The sequence below is a fragment of the Jaculus jaculus genome, chromosome 15 (assembly GCF_020740685.1).
Source record: "Jaculus jaculus isolate mJacJac1 chromosome 15, mJacJac1.mat.Y.cur, whole genome shotgun sequence".
NCBI lineage: Eukaryota > Metazoa > Chordata > Mammalia > Rodentia > Dipodidae > Jaculus > Jaculus jaculus.
Window position 1 is genome coordinate 9,925,417 of NC_059116.1, and position 15,679 is coordinate 9,941,095.

The 15,679-nt window shown below is 37.4% G+C and overlaps 1 pseudogene; it reads right to left on the reverse strand.

The window, feature by feature from the left end:
• Nucleotides 1–11,712: 11,712 nt before the first annotated feature.
• LOC105943803 lies at nt 11,713–12,084 on the reverse strand (annotated as a pseudogene).
• Nucleotides 12,085–15,679: the final 3,595 nt, after the last annotated feature.

A 15,679-nucleotide genomic window follows, 5' to 3' on the forward strand; every position in this document is an offset into this window, starting at 1 on the left:
AGCACCTGCAAACCTTATCAGTAACTTTATAACTGCTTTCCTGTGTTAGCCTTTTCTTGTTTCACATCAGCAGTATTGCTTTGGCAATGACACAGGAAATTATCAATGTAATTCCCTGTTTCTCAATTTTCTCATTAACATTGTTATTGTTAAAGGTACTTTAAACTATTATTTATTTATTTGGGAGATAAATAAGGAGGAGACAGAGGGAGAAGGGAGAGTAGAGGCAGCTTATGTGAGGAACAGGCTGTCATTCAGTTTACAGTAACAGGGGCACACTCCCTCATGGAGGTGTGGGGGCAGGAGCTTAAATCCCATAGCTGTTCTTCACACCAGCATGAAGGACGTAGAAGGAGCCAGAACAACCAGTGGACCTGGGCTGTCTAGCCTCTAGGCCAGCCTTCAGTGACACAAACCCTCCAGTAAGGTTCCACCTTCTGGGAGTTCCAAAGCCTTCCCACACAGCGCCACCTGCTGGCCATGTGGATGGAATGAGATAGGTGTAGTAGGTTGTGTCTGTCTCTTAATAATTGCTCAGAGCCCTTGTGTGAAGATAGTGTGGCTTAAGGATCCATGCCATGAGCCTGGTGAGAGAGAGGCAACAGCTGTGTCCAGTAAAACATATGACATATAATAGATGAGTAACCACATTAAGATTTTGTGTGCGTGTGTGTTTCAAATCAAACAAGTATGCATGTGGGTATCTCCACATTGAAGATGTATAGCAGTGTTTGTACCAATAACTGTGGGCTAACTCCACAATGCACGACCCATTTACATCAACAAGGAGGGCCCATTGGGAGAGGGTAGATCATGGATGAGCCTAAACAATGCTACCAAACTGCCTGTATTTGCTGAAAAGAAAACTAATAAATTAAATTTAAAAGAATTGCTTTGAGATGTTGAGGACACAGTAGGTCGGATAGTACTTAAAGGCACTTGGTTGCAAGCCTCAGTCCAAGATTAATTTCCCAGCTCCATGTAAAGCGGGACAAAAAGTGGTAAATGTGGGCTGGAGAGATGGCTTAGTGGTTAAGCGCTTGCCTGTGAAGCCTAAGGACCCCAGTTCAAGGCTCGGTTCCCCAGGTCCCACGTTAGCCAGATGCACAAGGGGGCGCACGCGTCTGGAGTTTGTTTGCAGAGGCTGGAAGCCCTGGCGCGCCCATTCTATCTCTCTCCCTCTATCTCTCTCCCTGTGTCTGTCGCTCTCAAATAAATAAAAATAAAAAAAAAAATGAACAACAACGACAAAAAAAAAAAAAGTGGTAAATGTGTCTCTAACCTCAATGTACATACGGTAATGTCAGGTAAAGGCCAGAGCATCTGCAACCTCACTGGCCAGCTGGACTGGTACACATGCAGCTTCCCAAACATGAACAAGGGAAACTGTTTCAAGCAGGGGGGCAGGCAAGGACCAACATGCTAGGGTTGTCCTCAGACCTCTACATGTGTGCCTTGATACATGGGCACACTCCTTCCTCACACACACAGCATACACATTCACACATATGTAAACACACAATAATAAAAGTTAAGCTCTCTGGAGTGTTACCACAATTGCTACTATGTTCACTCTTGAAGATATTAGACAAATTCCAGTCCATTTATTTCTTAAATCCACAGGATGTGAAAAGGAGAAATGTGGAAGAGGACTAATACACAGTGTAATATACTAACCTTGAAGAAATGGAAACACTACAGAAAGAGATAATGCAGGTGCTTAGGTTTAAACAAATGGATGTGCTTCTTGGGAAGCTTTGAGTTTAAGTTAAAACAATTTCTTGCAGTTCTGTCATTAGAGCATTATCTATTATTGTTTTCTCACATAGAATCATGTGAGATTCCATCACCATCCTCACTGCCTCCATCACTAAGGGTCTACATATTAACGTCAAATGAAAAGTCATAAAAACTCAAATGATCCTAGATCACAACTTTTATTCTTCCTAATATTTTATGTAGAAGTCACTTAAAGTATTTGAGGTGTTCCGGGTCCATAATTTCATTTTCAAATTACAAAAATGCAAAATGTATTGTCATTTATTTATTCACCAATCTAATAATTATTTGATAATTACTATATATTCAGTACCATACACATGACAGCCAGACTCAGACACCACCTCTGTGACATGAGGGTTGTTGTAGGACAATGAATAGATCAGTGCTAATTAAACAACATGCATAATTCCTTGAGTTGTAAATGAGGCACAGGAAGAAAGCTACAGGCATAGAAGATAGCAACTTACCCAAGTCCCAAGTGTGAAGTCTTTCTTTAGTAAATAGCACCTTCCCCAAGGCATAATGTAATCCTCCACTCAGTGGGTAAAGGAGGAGGAATGGGGTAGAAATGTGTCGTGAATTCCACGTAGACCAAAGCCAAGTAGGTAGGAAGTATGCTGGGCTTTTTATTTAAACATAGGTTATTTTCATTTTTTGAACTAACTTGTTTCCTTGAATTAGGAGAAGACTATTAAAAATAATTTAGGGCTGGAGAGATGGCTTAGCGGTTAAGCACTTGCCTGTGAAGCCTAAGGACCCTGGTTCGAGGCTCAGCTCCCCAGGTCCCACGTTAGCCAGATGCACAAGGGGGCGCATGCATCTGAAGTTCATTTGCAGAGGCTGGAAGCCCTGGCACGCCCATTCTCTCTCTCTCCCTCTGTGTTTCTCTCTGTGTCTGTCGCTCTCAAATAAATAAATAAAAAATGAACAAAAAATAATATAAAAATAATTTATTTGTGCTGCACATGGTGGTGTAGGTCTTTAATCCCAGAACTTGGGAGGCAGAGATAGGAAGAATTCAGTGAGTAGGAGGCCACCCTGAGACTACATAATGAATTCCAGGTCAGCCTGGGCTAAATCAAGACGCTACCTTGAAAAACTAATAAATAATAATAATAATAATAATAATAATAATAATAATAATTTGTTATTTAGTACTTATTTTATTAGTAAGTTCATTCCTCTATCTGACTTTGAAAGGCACACTTTTGAGATTCTAGCTCTACTGTTATTACTATTACTAATGACATTGTGTGTATGGGCATGCATGTGTCACGATGTACATACGGAGATCTCAGCATAAGTTCCTCTTTGCTTAAAGCAGGATCTTCTTTGTTTCTGTGCCGCAGTCTGTGCTACAAAGTAGCTGGACCATGAACTTCCACATTATCCTGACTGTATCTCCTATTGCAGATCTATTAGTATTATAGAAGCATGGCTTTATGAGGATGCTAGGGAATTGAATTGAGGACAGCAGGTTTCCAAACAATCACCTTTAATGGCAAAGACATCTTTCCAACTCCTAGAGTATCTTTTCTTTCAGTTTTTACATTTAACTTAATTTATTTGTGTGTGAGAGAGAGAGAGAGAGAGGTAGATAGAGAGAGAGAAAAAGAATGGGTACACCAAGGTCTCCAGCCACTGCAAACAAACTCCAGAGATTTGCACCACCTTGTGTATCTGTTTTACCTGGGTTCTTCAGAATCGAACCTGGATTCTTAGGCTTGGCAGAAAAGTGTCTTAGCCACTAAGCCATATATCCAGCTCCAGTCCAGCTTTTATATTAACAAATGTTGTTGTTCTTGACCCATAATTTTCATCGGGGCATTGTTTGTCTTTCTATGAAGAGCTTTATGAAATAGTGGTTTTTATTGCCAACATTGTTTAGAAAGACTTGTAACTTTGACTCTGAGTGATGGAGTTCATTGATCACCTCTGCCCTTCCGCATTTTCCTGATAGGTTATTCATCCAGTGGGTAGTAAATATTATCAATACAAACATAGATGGATTATCGGTGGAACAGTATGCCAATGATAGAAATTATATAATAAATAATATAAAGAACAACTCTCAATCAATTAACTACTCAACCCTACAATCATATCCTTCACCTGGCACTTATGTTAATATGTGAATAGGATGAGATGAATTAAACTTAATCTATTCATCATATGTTTATAGTATAGTAAAAGAAATAAGAAAGATTGGATAAATAAAGCATACATATAAGAAGTATTTATATGAACCTCAGTGGAGAAAGATGATTGATTACATACCTACCTGGTAAGCAAGACTTTAGAAGAAAGATATATTATGCAAAAGAAGAAAAATCATAAGTAAAATATGTTTCAGAGTATATCAGCAAATGTGTTAATATTTTATATAAGGAAATGAACATCCATGTACGGTACCACAGATCATTTCCAAAACTTTATGTCTAAAATGTTGTGTCTTATTTAATGTGTTTGCTTCGTTTTGAAGAGAATAACTCAGATAGCAAGGAAATCATATCTTATTTTAGAAGATCAAATTGCATTTTTTTCAATTATGTTTTAAAGATGAGAAATATCTCAGTGTGATTATTTTTTTTCTTGTCTAATTTGACTACACTTCCAATTTCAGTATTTTTGACTAGACTGCTACCGAAAGGTATGCAGATTTTGTCACCATGGATTCAAGTTCATTCCTACCCCACAATTTCTTTTCCTCTTATTCCTACACCTAAAATATAAGCTTGCTTTATTTTTACCACACATTTGCGTAACATTCAAAATGCATTTAAATTTTGTTCTCTCAAAATATTCTTTTTATATTCAATTTTCAATCCCTTTTTCATAATTTCTGGTATTGTTTCTCTGCCTATCTTTTCTCTCTCTCTCTCCTCCCTCCCTCCCTCTCTCTCTTTCTCTCTCTCTCTCTCTCTCTGTCCTTATTTCTTTCTTTACTTTTTTTAAAAAAAATTTTCCACTTTTGACTTTAGCCTTCACTGATAAAAGCTGTACATTGAAAATGATGCACTTTGTCTCAATTCATCTATAAATCTCTCGAATGTATCATGTAGGAATTATACCCACTATTGAAAAATTGAGTTTACACTGATTTTACCTCAAAATTAATATGCAAGGTTTCAAATTGACTAAATGGAAATTACCTTACTTCCAGTTGACAATTTGAAGGTTATAATGATATGTTCAATTTCAAATTTAATTCATATTTTGAAGCAGTTTTCCCAAATTATGTTAATTCCCAGCTTGTTATCTAAAGGAGATATTTGAAAACTTGTATGATATAATACAAGCAAAACAGATTCCTTGTCACTTGAACTTTCCTAATTAATTTACACATAATACTTTCAACTTTAAGTGCTAAATCAAATAGAACACATACTTATTGATATAATGGCTTCTGAGATGTTCTTTCATTCTAAAAGCTAGAGTATATAAGTAAGTTTTGTTTCTTTTATATCTAGACAACTAAGTTAAAAGTCTCTTTAAACTTTACTTTTTGACAGAAGGATTTACTATCTTAGGTAAAAATTATAAAGCTGATTTCTGGTGTCATTTCCTGAGGATAAGAAATACTTTTTGGAAAAGATAATAGCTTTAAGAATCTTTGTCTACTAAGCATCATAGACAGTGACAAGAAAATCAGATTATTCAAATGTCAATTTGTTCACCGATATGAAATTAGAAAACTGCCAAGATCGGGCTACAGAATTATGTAATTGAGGATATTAACAAATGCATACCCTCATAACTTTAGAATATGTGAAAACACAAACACGTGTGAATTCATAAGTAGCACTACATACTAAGTATAAAATCAGCCCTACTGTTGGTGAAAATCATCTATTATGATATGTCTACTAATTTGCATAGTTATTAAAGCATTAGAATTTTCAATTCAGCTCATTTTTGTTTTTAAATATTTTATATTTATTTATTTATTTATTTATTTGAGAGAGAGAGACAGAGAGAGAGAGAAAGAGCAAATGGGCAAGCCAGAGGCCTCCAGCAACTGCAGATGAATGCCAGACACATGCACCCCCTTTTGCATCTGGCTAAAACGTGTGTCTTGGGGAATCGAACCTGGGTCCTATGGCATTTCAGGCAAATGCTTTAATATGCCTTAATCACTAAACCATCCCTCCAGCCCTTTTTTGTTTGTTTTTGAATGTCTCTAATTCAATGGAAAATGATCACATAGGAAAACACATTGCTAATTATGTTACAATCAAGTAGATTTTATTTCCCCCACAGGTAATATAAAATACTATTGGTATTGCTAGGGAAGAAATTATGGCTTAGAATATCAGAGATGGCTCATGACAGACAGGTTTTGATACAGGTGATGGGACTTGAACAGATTTTGAGGGTGAAATACTAGGAAAAAGAAGGTCATAAGCAAAGATATAAAATAATCCATTTTATATTTTCCATAGATACACAGTTGAATGGTTCTTGTTTATTACTACTAAGAAAAAAAAATTCCAGCCACTTACAACTTTTCCACACTTGGGAGATAGCTCAGCTGATGAACTGTTGTCATGACAGCATGCAGGACTGGTGCTCACACACACATCCTCGCCCGAATTGGAGAGCATGCATAAGGTTTTTCCATCTCAATTTCACCTGTGAGTCTGCAGTTTGGGCAAGCGCTAGTGAGGGCACCTAGTTCCTGCCCATGTAGCATAAAAAGGGCGCCCTCACCTTGGGCTTTGAACGTGCCTAAGTCTGAGTTCTTTCCCAGGGGTGGAATTTGGTAGTGGTTACTGACTGGGGTCTGGGGTTAGAGAACAGCTCCATCAGAACACCATGCCTAAGTATGTCATCGCACAGCAGAACCCAGCAGAACTGGACAAACTAATACCACTTTTTTTTTTTTTTTCAAAATGAGGCATTATTTTTTACATAGATTCATGACTGCCCAGTTTTAGCTTCCTTCAATGTCATGACCCCTCTCAAAGTTCCTCCCAGGCTCAAGGCTCCAATTAGAAGAAACAATATAAATATCACATTGAAAAAGACCATGATGGGTGGAACAGGCTGTCACAAGCAGTTTTGAAATACACAGTCAACCACAACAAGACTTTTCACTTCCGACAAAGTGAAAAAAGATGAAATTTTTTTTTCAGAACCCTGAGACATTAAGTATGAAGTCAAATAATAAAAGGTCAGAGCATTGATGTGAAAAGTGCTCTAATTTCCTAAGCTAAGAAAAATAGACTCTGACCTTATCTTAAAAATTAACATGTATAAGAAACAAGTTGAAAAATTACAGAGATGGAGGAGAGTAAGATGGCATTATCTAAGAATTTGTAGGCACATGTGTTATTACAGAATATAAAAGCAAATGTTTCAATAAACTATGGGAGAGATTCCATTTAGTAAGGTTATATATAACTATATATATTCTTATATATATAGTTATATATATATATATAGTTATATATATATGAGCATAATATATATATATATATATATATATATATATATATAATGTTTATAATAAAAATAGGTGTGTGTGTGTTTCTCTGTGTGTGTGTGTGTAAATGATTGAGATATTATTGGACAGGGAGATTATTGTAGAGAAAGATGCAAAAAGCATCACTGAAGAATTCCTTGAGGGCTGGAGAGATGGCTTAGCGGTTAAGCGCTTGCCTGTGAAGCCTAAGGACTCCGGTTCGAGGCTCGGTTCCCCAGGTCCCACGTTAGCCAGATGCACAAGGGGGCGCACGCATCTGGAGTTCGTTTGCAGAGGCTGGAAGCCCTGGCGCGCCCATTCTCTCTCTCCCTCTATCTGTCTTTCTCTCTGTGTCTGTCGCTCTCAAATAAATAAATTTAAAAAAAAAGAAAAAAAGAATTCCTTGAGAAAATGTATTATCTAAGGAGCTTTAAAAATATTAAATGGATGATGCTTATTTTGATAATTATAATTCATTGAATTCAGTTGCAAAAGGAATTTCAGTGTTGGCTTAAGATTTGTGGATGAACACTATGAAGCAGGAAATTAATTGGCAATGAACATCAAAGTGGAAAATCTAAGCTATTTGTTAATATCTCATTTTGAATCGGCGAGAAAAAATTGTATTTTAACTTCTGATCTTTGGGATAAAGACATAAGTAAACTAAGAGTTCCTTGAAAATTTCATCATGTGATTAAGAGATTTGCTGGGAGTGGTGGCGCACGCCTTTAATCCCAGCACTGGGCAGGCAGAGGTAGGAGGATTGCCATGAGTTTGAGGACACCCTGAGATGACAGTGAATTCCAGGTCAGCCTGGGCTACAGTGAGACCATACCTTGAAAAAAAAAAAAAAAAGGAAAGAAAGAAACAGAGAGAGAGATTTGATTTAGGGCTGGAGAGCTTTGCTCAGTGGGTAAGACACTTCCTGCAAAACATAAGGACTTAGGCTCCATTCTCCGGCAGCCATGTAAAGCCAGATAAACAGTGTGGCGCATGCATCTTGAGTTCATCTGTGGTGGCTAGAGGTTATTGCCCATCCGTTTTCTCTCTCTCTCTCTCTTCCTCTTCCTCTCTCTCTCATTCATAAATGAATAAAAAAATTATTTTAAAAGAGATTTTATATGAAAGAATCCAAATAAAAAGAAAGAAAATTTTAAGTGTAACCACACACAAAATTCCTAATGAAAAATATTTTAATAGAAATTTTAAAAACTGGGAAAAGCATGTAATTGTAGAAACTCAGTAAAAAGAAAAAGAATATACCTCAGAAGAGTTAAAGAAAATACATAAAACCTAAATAAGTGGAAATGATAAATATGAGTATTAAAATCATGTGCTTAAAATATTAATGACAATTTTCCAACTCTATCATATATAATAGTTTATAGATAGATGATAGGTATACATGTGACAAATGTGATAGATAAGCAGACAGATACAGACATGTGACAGATAGATGGTAGATATACAATAGATAGGTAGTCAGATGTCATATATATATGACACTCTGCCTCCCGAGTGCTGGGATTAAAGGCGTGCGCCACCGCGCCCGGCCATATAGTGCCTTCTTTTTAGAGTTTATATTTGAAAAAAAAGGAAAGTTGTGTTGCAGAATAACTATATTTTAAAGTAGTTTTGAAATTGTTGCTTAACTGCATTAAGATATATAACTTTACATATGTTGTATAAAATATTCACTCTTTCTGTGAGTACTGCGGAATCAAACCTGGGCCATTGGTCCTTATGAGCAATTTTCTTTAACCACTGAGCCATTTGTCCAGCCTTAGGCTCTAGATTGACATATTTTCCCTTTTGTAAACTTATGATCTCGCGTCTTAGCTGTCTGGTTAACTTGCAGGATAACAGAAATATTTGTCTGTGAGACTATTTCGTTTGCATATATTATTTGGTTTCCCTCAGGGTCTTGCTTGTTAGTTTCCTAGCCCACAGTTAGCTCTTCTCTGCATTTAGGTCATCAAAACATGTGTCCAACAGCTTTTTATAATTTCTTGAGATGTTTGTTTCTAATAAAGGACTTGATCCAAGTTGATTCTGTACAAATCCTTGTCTCTGAATGGCTACTACTCCACAGGACACTTGACACAAATTAAACACTTGAGCATGAAGGCCTGAATTGTAAAGAGTGCTGTTATAGTCGCTTTGGAGCCTTCTCCAACTCACATTTTATAAGAGAATGCATTCCCAATACAGTTAGTTCTAAAGTTCTGAAAAATAAGTTTTCAGTAAACAAGCATCTCTATGCTGATTAATTTATAAGGAAGGATTCTTTTAAGGTTTAGAATGATTTAAACCTGATATTATGAAACATTCTGAAATTCCATGACTTTCATTAGTGTATATAGCTGGAATTATGATGTCATTGAAACATAGCGTAATAATCCATTTACTTATAGACTAAAATAATTGATGTTTAAACAAAATATTTTCCTTTTATATAAGCAATTTTCTTGAATAATACTAAAAAATATCCTTAATTACAAAGATTCCTAGAGCACTAGTTTCAACTACAGTCTCAGTTGACTTTTTCTTCAGATAAATGAAGGCCTAGATGTTTGGCATTTAATGTTTTCCAGGTAAGTTACATGTAAAATGAATAAACACAGAAACCTGCAACATGCTGTGAGAGTTCTTTAAACTTTTGAACATTTTAAATGGGAATTTACTATAAATATTTTCATTCCATTCATTTATAAAAGAGCTTTCATAGAAATATTACAAATATTCACATATGATACTAACAGATGAAATTTCTCAAGTAGTGGGTTTTGGTAGATGTAGTCAATATGTTTACTCTGAGTATTTTTGACACCCAGTTAAATATTTTCTTGTGAATATTTCATGAATATTGTTAACACAATTTAGGATGACCTCCTTATGTAAGTCTACCTGTGTGTGGAGGAGCTATACTACCTATAATGTTTGTTAAACCAATAAAATATGCCACTTCCTTAACTAAAAATTATTATTTAGTAAAAGTGAAAGAATTTTTCAGATATCATTAAAATGCCTTATCAACTGTTTAAAGTAGTCAAAGAAAGTTGATTGGATTATAGGTGCACTCCATAGGAGAGAATTCATGCCTATTACTGAAAACCAAATCAAAAGCCTATGACTGGCTAGTTCATGAATCTTGGGGGTGTAATGACTACTGCTGACAGGCTGCACAAACTCTAATCACTGATGTTTGTGCCCATATACTAATTATACTATCAATTTTGGTTAAAGAAGCTTCTTTTTTTCAGATGATGGTAATCACTGGGGTGCTCACTGTTGATAAGAAGTAATGGTGAAGTGTTCAGCACTAGGTGAGACATCTCTATCATACCCATCCTCCAAGGCTCAGGGCCCATTGCAGAAGAATGGGTGGAAATAACGTCAGAACCAAAGGAAGGTTAGGATTGCTTACAATGCTCTCTGCCAGATACAAAATGGCCTTGATACCCATGACCACGCAGTGCCTGACAAAACCTACACAAGATCTTCATAATAGGAGTGGGAAAACGATGTCATCAGAGTAGAATAGAAGGAAACTAGCAGGAAAGAAGAAGAAATTGAGCGGAAGGTTGTTTTTTCAGGGAGAAATGGGGGTGGGCTTATTGTTTATACTTATGAAAGTTGTCATTAATAAAAAATAATAATAAAAATTTTAAAATTCTTTATGGTTTTAGCAATGTAGGTTTAGTTGAGGCTTTTGAGATCAGGGATTCCGAGTAATAGATACTCTCCACTTGCCCTTGCAGAGGCAGCTTCCAAGTTATGACCATGATCACCAAGAGTTTACAATGGCCAGTGTCAAGATGCTAAGACACAGCTCCAAGGAAGATGTGACTTGAGGGTGGCATGGTTCCTGAGGCGTCCTGAAGTTGTTGGGGAAGGATGCTGGGTCTCCACAGGAGATATCATTTTGAAGAGATGGCTCACAGTGTCGTTATTCCAGAGAACAAGAGGCAGGAGCTATAGTGATTATGTGGGGAGGGTCAGCTGGTGCTCAACTACCTAGAGTTACATCCTCTCCCCGTTCTCGTACAGAGTTGTCTTAGAGCTCTCTAGCAGCTGGTGCCTTATAGTTTATTATTCTGTATGTGTTTTAATACTGGAATGTTCTGGCTATCATAATCTTAGATTATATTTTAGTATCAACACACTGAATTAATAAGACATGCAGATTCACAATTTTTGAGGTCATAAGTCAATTCATTTCAAAACATTTATCAAAATAGGAAATTATACATTAATAGATCATACTATGTATAGAAAAGCAGTTTAAAATGACTGTATCCAGATTATATTTATATATGTAATTTAGCATAAATTTATGTCCATATCATGCTTATTAGGATATATTTTAGATTTGCTTAAAAACTCATGTGCATAAACATTCAGGTCCGAAGAAAATGATTAGTAGAGAACAGTATTTTTTTTTTTTAACTGAGTAATTCAGTTTATTAAAATAATTGACTTAGGCATCTGCAATGGTGACTTCAACCTCCTTCCCGGCTCAATGCAGATGGAAGTAATCTGCTTAACAATCTCAGAGGGACTGTGTAAATCAATCAGTCGCTGTGGATTCTCATCTGGAAACGATCCCATGTCTTGGAACCTTCACCACAGGGTGTTTTCCTTGCACTTATTCTCAGTGTCTTGGTGGGCACGCGAACTGGTCCTTTCACTTTGAGGTTCTTGTCCTTGGCTCCTCTGATCAAGTCAGCACACACCTTCTCCAGGGACTTCACGTGCGGCTGCTGAGGGTGATCCGGATTCTGAGGATGGCCACCTCCGGCTCCACGGCCGACTTTCCCGTATCCTTAAAGGCCATGGCTGCGGGTGGGCTTCCTGACCGACTTGCCCCTGGGCAAGAGCAAACAGCAGCGAGTCAGCAGCGGCAGCGGACAGAAGCCCCACTGCACCCGCAGCCGAGTCTCAGGAAGGAGAACAGTATTTTTCAAATATTTTATTTAATTCATTTATTTATTTGACAGAGAGGAAGTGTGTGGGGGAGAGAAAGAAAGAGAGAGAGAGAATTGGTATGCAAGGCCCTCCAGCCACTGCCAACGAACTCCAGACGCGTGCGCCCCTTTGTGCATCTGGCTAACGTGGGTCCTGGGGAATTGAACCTGGGTCCTTTGGCTTTTCAGGCAAATGCCTTAACTGCTATGCCATTCCTTCAGCCCATAGAGAATGCTGTCTTGAATTGCTTAATACATAGCTTATCAAAAGACCGTCAACTGAGTCTATTTAAAATATGCAATCAATTTATCTTTAAAAATAATCTTTTCTGAAACCTCAGCTTACAGTAGGATTACAAATAAGGTGAAATTCAAAATATTGTTTTGATAAATGTGAATTTTTCTTTATCACATTTACAGAGTGGAAATCAATATGCTATACTTTCTGAGACATATTCAAAGCTATAGATCAAATTACAAAGAACATTTTAGGTATGTACTTTAATTCAATTCCATCTTAAAGTGTTCCATATATCATTGACATTATTAATTTTATGATTCCTTCAGCTTTGTTCAATAGTTTACATTATAAGAATGTAGTCTTATAATATTGTTTCTAATGCAATCAGCCTGACTTGGGTGACAAACATTGTTATTTATATATAGCGTGAAATATTCATAATACTTTAAATACTGTCCATGTTCTTTTCAATATTTTACTTGTGTGTCTCATGAGGATAACAGTTTGTTGAAAGACTTTTCCTCAGGATACGTGAGACAACATGCATATTCAACCCATACACTAATGAACAACCAAAGAAATAATTTTCGCCAAGTCTATCTTGGCGAATGAGCCAGTGCGGTTTTCGTGGCTATCAAAGGAGCTCAGAGACAGCTGCCGCACCGGAACTGACATGAAAGCCGCACCCCTCATCAGTTTTCAGCCTGCTCCATTGTAGTCTGCTCCTTCTGGGTATCGAATGCTCTGTGGTATGGAGTTGTGGGGTAGGGTGGGATTTTGAGTCTTGTAACCTTCAGCGTTCCTCCAGTGTTGTAAATGTCCTCAGCTTCCTGAGTTTTATCAACCTCCCTCCATATTGAGGAGTGATGTTTCCAGTCTAAGAAGATAGTTACATGGTACAGTTGCTACTTCTTTATTTTTCTTTCTTTCTTTTTTTTTTTTTTTGTTTTGTTTTGTTTTGTTTTTTCGAGGTAGGGTCTCACTCTGGTCTAGGCTGACCTAGAATTCAGGATTTAGTCTCAGGGTGGCCTTGAACTCACTGTGATCCTACTATCTCTTCCTCCCAAGTACTGGGATTAAGGCGTGTGCCACCATGCCTGGCTTTTATTTTTCTTTTTCTTTTTAAAAATATTTTACTAATTTATTTATTTGAGAGAGAGAGAAATAGAGAAAATGGGCATGTCAGGGCTTCCAGGCACTAGAAAGTCTACCATGGGCCACCTTGTGCATCTGGCTCATGTGGGTACTAGGGCATTGAACCTGGGTTCATGGGCATAGCTGAAAAGTGCCATACTTGCCAAGCCATCTCTCCAGCCATGTTTCTTTATTTCTGTTTTCTGCTTTCCTTCTGTTAAAGAAAAAAAATAGAAGGAAAAACAGGGAATCAGTCTCATGCTTGGGTTCATGGAACTCTCCTACCTCAAACTGGAGAGGTGGCTTAGCTGTTAAGGAGCTTGCCTGTAAAGCCTAAGAACCCATGTTTGAGTCTCCAGATCCCTCAGAAGACAGATGTACAAAATGAAACAAGCACGCAAGGTCACACATGCGTACAGGGTGGCACATGGGTCTGGAGTTCAATTGTAGTGTCTGAAGGCCTTGGTGCACCAATTTTCTCCCTCCTTTTCACACTCTCTCTGTCTTGCATAGACAAGGACAACTCTGTTGGGCTTGCCTCCTTTCTCAGTATTCGGGCTACAGAGGTCTACAATGACTATAGATATAGATATATAGATATAGATAGATGATATAGATATAGATATAGTTGTTTAAATCTGAAGACATTTATTTATTCAAGATGTTAGATGATACAGTTCCATCCATAGACAGTCACAATGAGTTCTGCATGAATGAAAATGGCTGATATGAGTGAACCCTGGCAGGGATTGGATATAAATTGACCACATGCTTTTGTGGAAGGAGAAATTAGCCAGTACAAGTTTGACTGCCTTCACTTTTCTTATGATTATCAAAGAACACCCTTGCTCACTATTTCTGCATTCTCCTATGAATCCTTTCCCTGTGTTGTTTGGTCAGGATCACTCTGCATCTTTAAAACATATCAAGTAACTAGAAGCATAGAGGGAATGATGGAATCAATCCTGCAGAAATACCTTTCAGTTTGCTGTGGCTGGAGGTGAAGTGAGGGCTGGAGATATGGCTGCATGTAAAGCTGTCTGCACAAAGTGGAGCATGCATCAGGAGCTCACTTACAGTCTTCTCTGTCTGCTTGCAAATATACAGATAGATAGATATAGATAGAGATAGAGATATATAGATTAGATATAGATCGATACATAGATATAGATACAGATGATAGATATAGATATTTTTAAAAGCCAGATGTGATGGCACACACTTTTAATCCCAGCACTCAGGAGGCAGAGATAGGAGGATTGCCATGAGTTTGAGGCCACCCTGACACTCCACAGTGAATTCCAGATCAACGTGAGCTAAAGGGAGACCCTACCTCAAAAATAAACAAGTTGTCGGGTGTGGTGGCGCACGCCTTTAATCCTAGCACTTGGGAGGCAGAGGTAGGTGGATCACTGTGAGTTCGAGGCCAACCTGAGATTACATTATGAATTCCAGGTCAACTTAGGCTAGAATGAGACCCTATCTCAAAACAACAAAAAGAAAAAAAAAAAAAAGTAAATAAATAAATAATTAAATAAATGCAAAGTGGTTCCAGGTAAAATTTCCAAAAATCAACAAATTCACAACTCTAAACCCTGAAAATTAAAAGAACATTTATTCTAGAAACGGGCTTTGTTGGGTGTGAGCATTATATTTTGTAACGTTGCCATTTGACTCACCTCGGGCCCTTTTCCTTCTGTAGAGGCCTAGAAAACCCTCAGCCTCACAAATACAGTGGCTGATCAAAGCATTTAAAGCCTTTTGAACGTCCCTCCCACTTTCATGCTGTGAATGTGCACATGCACATAAATAGAAAACCGGAAATCATATCTATTCAAAATAACCGCAGCTCTCAAAATCACTCCTTAGAATGAACTGAAGTCGAAACAAAGGGAACTGAACAAAGCAACTAGCTAAAAAGTTTAAGATAGGTGATGGAACACTACTACTACTAGAAAATTACCACGACCTTTGGTTGATATTATAAGAGTAGGTGGAGGCTAAAGAGGCGGCTTAGCAATTAAGGCACTTGCCTATGAAGCCTAAGGACCTATGGTCAATTCACCAGATCTCACATAAGCCAGATGCAC